General features: G+C 38.0%; 1 pseudogene; it reads right to left on the bottom strand.

The window, feature by feature from the left end:
- Positions 1-4,852: 4,852 nt before the first annotated feature.
- Positions 4,853-4,971, bottom strand: LOC118601801 (annotated as a pseudogene).
- Between the last annotated feature and the right edge of the window lie 1,269 nt (positions 4,972-6,240).

Raw genomic sequence — 6,240 nt, 5'->3', positions numbered from 1 at the left:
GAAGTCATGTGCCATTTGTTTTGCTCTTTAGTGTATATGTAATGTGTGTTTTTTCCTTACACAACTTTTGAGGTTTTATTTTGGCTGTCAACTGTTTGAACATAATGTGTTCAGGTGTGCTTTTTCTTTGTATCTATCCTGTTTGCATTTTTCTGAACATTTTGGATATTTTTGACCAAATTTGGGAAAATTTCAGGACATCCTTTTTACCCCATTCTTTCTTTCTCCTCTTCGTTTGGCAATCATGTTAGATTGTTTTATATTGATCCATAAGTCCCTCAGTTTCTTCCATTTTTGTTTAGTTTTTTATCTCTCTGCACTTTGGATTGGATAAATTACTGCCGAACAATCTTAAAGTTCATAGAGCCTTTCTTTTGCCATCTCCATTTTTTTCTTAAGGCATATAGTGAATTGTAAATTTCTGTTTTTATGTGTGTGTGTGTGTGTGTGTGTGTGTGTGTATACATACATACACATAAATACACACACATATTTACAATTCAATGAGTTTTTTTTCAATTATAGTTGGCATATAATATATTAGCTTTAGTCGTACAGCGTAGTAATTAGAGATCTATATAACTCACAAAGTGATCACCCCACTAAATCTAGTACCCTTCTTCCCTCTTACATATTTATTACATTATTAACTATTTTCCTTATGCTACACTGTATCTCCATGTCTATTTCGTAACTATCCATTTGTACTTCTTAATACTTTCGCCCTTTTTTACTATCCCTCCATCCGTCCCATTTAGTAGCCTTCAAAATATTCTCTGTATCGATGAGTTTATTTCCATTTTTGTTATTGTTGTTATTCAAATTTGTTCTTTAGATTCCACACATACATGAAATCACTCAATTATTTGTCTTTCTCTATCTGACTTATTTCATTCAGCATAATACCCTATAGATCCATCAAGGCAATATCTTTTTCCATCCCCTTCCTTTTAGTCTGTGTCTTTTAATCTGAAGTAAGTTTCTTGTAGGCAGCATATGTAGGGGTCTTGTTTTCTAATCTATTCAGCCACTCTATCTTTTGGTTGGAGCACTTAAGTCTTTTCCATTTGAGGTACTTGTTGATAGGAATATAGTTATTACCATTCTTTATTCCTGTTTTTGATACAGTATTTTTCTTCTTAAAGAAGTCCCTCCAACATTTCCTTTAATACTGGCTTGACATTAATAAATTCTTTTAGCTTTATTTGTCTGGGAAGCTCTTTATCTGTCCGTTCACTCTAAATGATAGCTTTGCTGGATAAAATTTTCTTGGTTGTAGATCCTGGGTTTTTAGTTTTAGATTTTTTTTTTCATTTTTTATAGTTTCAATTTCTTTGTTGAGACTCTGCTTCATTGCATTCATTATGCATATGTTATTATTTAAGTCATCAGATATAATAAAAAGTATATATTTTTTACTAATTCCAACATCTATGTCATCTTGGGATTAGTTTCTATTAATTTATTTTTCCCTTTACATCTCCTTCACTATGTATCACATATTTTTGTTCTTTGTATTTAATAACTTTTGGTTGTATAAAGGACATTGTGAATAATATGTTTTGGAGACTCTGGAATCAGGTATTTTCATCTGTGATATGTTCATTTTTTGATAATTCTTATCTATAGGTGAGGCATTTTGATGAAGCTGTTTTACTATTATCAGACTGGAACCTCAATCATGGGTTTTTTTTTATAGTACCTGGTGCCTCAATTTCCATGACTTTCTGTTCTTTTTCTTTTGGGGGGGGGGGTGCGGTGTTGAATTAGTGCACTTCCTGTTGGAATCTCTCTCTGAAGGTACTAAATTTTACTTTCTTCTGCTTTAAGTCATTTACCTTTCTATATGTACTTTCTCTCTTCATGTACTGAGATTTGCAGTTACAAATATCTTTAGGTTTCACCAACAATAGATTATTATTTTTCTTTTATTTATAGTCATTTCTGGGAGGCGAATGAGGGTAGAAATACCTTTACTCTGCCTTTTGAAACCTGAAGTCTCTTAAATTATTCTTAAATGTGTTTAGATTGTAAATTCTTCTTTGGACTAGGATAGTGTCTCTTTTGCATTCCCTCAATACCATGAATTATAGGAGGTTCATTAACAAAATGCATGTTGAAATCTAGGTACTTTGGGCACATGAAGTTCTTTGAAAAGTGTCCGTGTTTCAGCAGAGTCTCAGTTGCTGTCTAAGAAACAAATAAATAATTCTGTCTTTTGTAAGCCACTGTTCCTGGTGTCCACTTAGCCAGTTTTCTTATAGGACTGTAGAGGTTTTCTATGCTTTCTCAGTGATGTGTAGATCATTCTGAGAGAAAGGTGAAAGTGATGTGTAGATCATTCTGAGAGAAAGGTGAAAGTGATGTGTAGATCATTCTGAGAGAAAGGTGAACATCTTTTGATTGGCAAAACTGAAAGGCTTAATTCTATCTTAGGTTTGAGGAAAAGTATCATCCCCGAAGCTTTTAAAAATGGTATGTATGGGGTGGCAGTCTTAAAGTCAAGCCTTAGGAAAATATGTTTATTCTCAAGATTTTCTCCTGTTTCTGAGAAAAATAATGTGAAAAAAAAAAATCACTTCACATATCCAATAGCAGGTCTGATCTGCTAGAGTCCTATTCATTTTGAAGATAAATCTAGCAATCTGGGTTCATGGCCACACTATATACCATCTGTCTCAGAGCATCACCCATGAATTCTTAGCTACTATGTTTCTTGTGAACTGATAAACTCCTCTGTGCCCAGAAATAGCAGAGCATATAGACATCCTTGTGTGCCCTGGAAATGTCTGTGTTTCTGTGTAAGGTCTCTGTCAATCCAAAGATGAAGGGTATATACGGAAACCTTCGTTTTTTTTAATTAGCCTTCAGGGCACAGCCTGCTCTCTGCACTGTCACAACAAAGGGATCTTTATTTCTTTGGGGATTGGTATTAAGATGCAGGAGTTGAAACTGTATACTTGTCATGCCTGAAACTGCTTTTATCTCCTATTTCATCAGTGGTCTTTGACAACTGATCTCCACTTTTGGCTTAACCATTTACTAGTTGTATAACCTTGGGCAAACTCATGTCCCAGCTTAATTAATCTAGTTTATTTCTTTATAAACTGAGGGTGATAACATTTTTCCTGACCACCTACCTTAGGGGCTTAGTGAGGCCTGAAGGGTAGCATGGATATGGAGAAGAGGTATTAAAAATATTAAGGTAAATTATTGATATTATGGCTTAGAAACCTTTATTTTTTATGAGGAGGGGTAAGGTAAAAAGAAAAAGTCTTAGTTACCACCTGAAAGAGTCCAGTTCTTGCAGTCGAAACAGAATATAGGACAATCTGACACTCAGTTTGTGGAAGGCTCTATTGGCACTGCCATATTCCCCCCTTTACTCGGCCCTCCCTGCTCCTGGGTAGAGACAGACAGTAAGCCATACCGGGCAGGCCTCCCCTGTTCTGTGCTGCCAGGCCACCTACGCCTCTTGGCCTTGTCAGAGTGCTGACAATCAGCTCCCTGCTGCTTTCTCATCTTTTAAAATCCAATTAAATGTCTCTAGTCACAGCGTGACAATTGTCTGGACTCCACACAGTGGAACTTCACCTGAGGTGGCATTAGGAAGCCAAAAGAGAAAAGCTCTTTTATCTTGGAAAGATCATGTCCATGGTTCCTAAAAAGATGGAATCATTGTGAAATCTGGACCCATGTTCAGATTCAGTAGTTGCCCAGCTCAGTTCCCAACTTCAAGATGCTAAAGGTCACATAGCACTTTTAACTGTGCTCGCGTGAGTTCCTGTGCCTAGAAGTGATCCTGGTGGTTTAAGAATCAGCCATGGCAGAAAATATGTGTGAGAAACAGCAAGTCGGGGTGGAATGCCCAGCAGGAAGGGAATCTGGACTCAATCTGCTACTAACCAATTGGGCATGTGAAGAAGCTAATCTCTTCTTGGGACTTCAGCTTCTTTATCAATAAAACAGTGAGGAGACAGCGAGATCAGAATTTCTAAAGTTTTTCTTAACTTGAATGTTCTGAGGAATAGTTTCAGCTACTGAAATGTCTACATTTGTTCATCACCCATTTGCCTTACACATCCATAGGGCCATTGTATTGGACCAAGTTTCTGAGGACATTTTAAAGATAAAGTAAGTGATTAAAAAAAATAAGCCTCTGATCTAATTTGGTGATTATCAGGTGGACTTTCAGCATTTGGGGGCATTTTTCAGAAAGGGAAAATGGCTTGCCAGAAGTTAGAGTGTCGATAGTGGTACCCCAGGATCCAGATCTCTTTTCATTCAGTTTTCTTCCTGCTGTCAACAGCAGAGTGCATTACATGATGCAATGATCAACACACTTTCTATATTTGTGGGAGATTAGATTAGCAAAAAAGAATAACTAAATGATAGAAGAGGGTCTAGGCTGGATTCCAACAGAGGAGTATGATTTAACTATACAAAGAGAAGGGAGTTAGGTATTCCAAGCGAACCAGGAGAGTGAAGCAGGCTGGTGTGTCAGGAGGAGTCAGGAGCTGGCCTTGTGAGTGCAAGAAGCAGTGGAAAATGAGGAAGGGCTTACACGCACTGCAATTCTCAGATACTGTCCATGTGCTTGCTGCCCTAAGATCCTGAGAATCCAAGTGTGGTCTGAGAACTAGAAGCATGGCATGACCTAGGGCTTGTTAGGAATGCAGCATCTCAGGCTCACCCCAACCCTGACTGAATCTGAAGCTAATCTTTATTTTTATTTATTTTATTATTTTATTTTGTAAAATTTTTATTTATTTATTTTTTTAAGGCAAAGTAACTCCTGGTTGACCTCACAGATTGAAAGGACCTTGTCAGTTTACCGATCCCTTATTTTTTAAGCCTACATCACCTGATCTTCCTAGGTAATCTCCCATCCAAGTACTAACCAGGCCTGACCCTGCTTAGCTTCTGAGATCAGATGGGATTGGGCTTGTTCAGGGTGGCATGGCTATAGACATCAAATCTTCATTTTAACAAGATCCAAAAGTGATTCCTGTGCACCTTGAAGTTTGAAAAATATAGTTCAAGACAATGATTTTCTGTGATACTAATGATTGGGCCCCACTCCAGGCCCCCTGAATCAGAATTTTCCAGGGATTGGGCTTGGACATTGGGAATTTTAAGATGCTCTACCTTGTTGTCGGGATTGAGAAATACTGTTTTCATGGCTGTAAGGCAAGAATGAAAATGTTGGATCAGAGAATATCATGGTGAAAGAAGATCTAATAAAGATCAGTCAGGCAGCTGTATGAAGAATATACTCAGGAAACAAGTTAGTGGTGATGAAGAAAGTGAAGAAAGAGACAACACCACCGTGTTAAGTTTTGGTGGTTGAGAAAATGGTTGTGCTAGAAGCTGCCGTGGAGAGCTGGTTTGTAGGAGATAATGAGAAGTTAGTTTGGTTCAAGACATTTTTACTTAGAGTTGTTGGTGACTACACCTGGCAGGTGTTAGATGGTGTGGCATTGGAGCTTAGGTTAAAGGGTAGGACCAGAAGTATGGATTTATAATCCTTTATCGCAGATTGTCTCGAGTCATACAAGTGGTACGAGGAGACCAGATAACAGAATAAAAGCTTTGGTTGTGTATAAATTAGAATGGTAGACTTGGAAGAATTTTAGAGAACTTTAGGTCAAACTTCTATGTATGAACCAAGTGTCTTCACTTCAATGATAGTGCAAGGTATGGCCTCAGCAACCCTCTACCTAGAGTCAGGGAAACGCTATGCTCTGGGTCACCTTGCAGAGCCCTGTGAAGTTCATCAACAGAAGGGCCTGGCCTGTGTAAAGTTCCCCTGCCAACTTTGTGACTCAGATACATGCTTCTACAGTGATATTTTCAGAGTACAATTATGTGTAGCAGAATCTTTTTATCTGTGGAATCATTAAGTTCTGTGTTCTAAAATCGGGGAGGAAGTACTCAGTGGGAGCAAATTGGGAACCTGCTTGAATGATGGGAGCCTAGGGTTCATGCTCTGTAACGGGGCTCCAGAGCCCTAGCATCTTCCGTATAACGGAGTGTGGGAGTTGAGCAGTGTAACACAGATCATCTTAGCAGTAGGGTGTAAACCAGATTCAAGATACATACCAAGAAGAGAGAAGTAGGCTCAGAGTTGGAAAACCAGAGTTCAAATCTAAGTCAGCTCTGCTACTTACTGGCAGTAACCATGTACAGGTTTCCTCATTAAAATGAGGAATTTTCTTTTTGATGTGCTGTACTGAGCAA

This window comes from Rousettus aegyptiacus, unplaced genomic scaffold (assembly GCF_014176215.1).
Source record: "Rousettus aegyptiacus isolate mRouAeg1 unplaced genomic scaffold, mRouAeg1.p scaffold_m13_p_4, whole genome shotgun sequence".
Lineage (NCBI taxonomy): Eukaryota > Metazoa > Chordata > Mammalia > Chiroptera > Pteropodidae > Rousettus > Rousettus aegyptiacus.
This window is presented reverse-complemented; position numbering and strand designations above follow the sequence as displayed.